Source organism: Chionomys nivalis, chromosome X, assembly GCF_950005125.1.
Source record: "Chionomys nivalis chromosome X, mChiNiv1.1, whole genome shotgun sequence".
Lineage (NCBI taxonomy): Eukaryota > Metazoa > Chordata > Mammalia > Rodentia > Cricetidae > Chionomys > Chionomys nivalis.
Window position 1 is genome coordinate 116,808,628 of NC_080112.1, and position 1,517 is coordinate 116,810,144.

Here is a 1,517-nt window from a genome sequence, read left to right on the forward strand (position 1 = left end):
TTCTTTGTATATTTTCTCTTTATGCATAGTTACCAAAATGATTATGTTATGTATATGAAATGTTGCTAGGTTTGCTTCTGCTTATATTCCATTTGCATTCCCATCTTACCCTCTTACTTTTAGAATTTATTTAGTTGAAAAAACATCACTTTGTAAAGCCAATTTTTAAGCCTTTGCATATTCTGTGCAAATATTGCCTAGTATTTTTATTGTATTGCCTCAGTACAGAACGAAACCATAGCATTGGTTTATTTTGCTTTTTTCAGACCCTGTCCAAACACACTCAACCACACTTTCCCATTGTTCCTTCTTGTGTCTGAGACCTTCTTTCTGTGCCTGCATATATGAAAGTATATTTGTTTTACAACTGTGCAGACAAAATGACTTTCCTGTTCATCAGTTCAAAGTTAACAGACTTACTAGCCCTTTAAGGAAATTCTTGCACTGACTGCTGACTTCCATTGTTGTTGGGGAACAATGCTTATTCATTCCAGATTCTCAGTCTTGAAATAATCACATAGAAACTATATTAATTGTAATACTGTTTGGCCAATAGCTTAAGTGTATTTCTGGCTAACTCATATCTTAACCCATTTTTATTAATTTGTGTATCACCACATGGCTGTAGCTTACCAGCAAGGCTCTGGCATATCTGTCCCTGGCAGCAGCTACATGGCTTCTTCTGACTCCACCTTCTTTCTCCCAGCGTTCAGTTTAGTTTTCCCACTTAGCTCTATTCTGCTAAGTCACTGGCCAAAAGAGATTTATTCATTAACCAATAAAAACAACACATAGACAGAAGGACTTTCTACACTACATTGTTGCTATTGAAAAGTCTCCTAAGAGACCCACATTGGAGCACCAGACTGAAATCTCACGATCCAAAGGAGGAGCAGAAAGAGAGAGAGCACGAGCAAGGAATTCAGGACCACGAGGGGTGCACCCACACACTGAGACAATGGGGATGTTCTATCGGGAACTCACCAAGGCCAGCTGGCTGGGGTCTGAAAAAGCATGGGACAAAACCGGACTCGCTGAACATAGTGGACAATGAGGACTACTGAGAACTCATGAACAATGGCAATGGGTTTTTGATCCTATTGCATGTACTGGCTTTGTGGGAGCCTAGGTAGTTTGGGTGCTCACCTTACTAGACCTGGATGGAGGTGGGTGTCCTTGGACCTCCCACAGGGCAGGGAACCCTGATTGCTCTTTGGGCTGATGAGGGAGGAAGACTTGATTGGGGGAGGGGGAGGGAAATGGGAGGCGGTGGCGGGGAAGAGGCAGAAATCTTTAAGAAATAAATAAATTAATTAATTAATAATAAAAAAGAAAAGTCTCCTAAGAAACTCTTTCTCTTGTAGGGATTACATATTTTCTCTCTTACTGCCATTTAAAAATTAATCATTATGGACATAATTTTAGTTCACATATTGTGAAAATAATGCAATGATATGCCTTGTCCACTACTGACAACTTCTGAATTGTTGAGGAGTTGCGCTCAAAACATAGCTCTC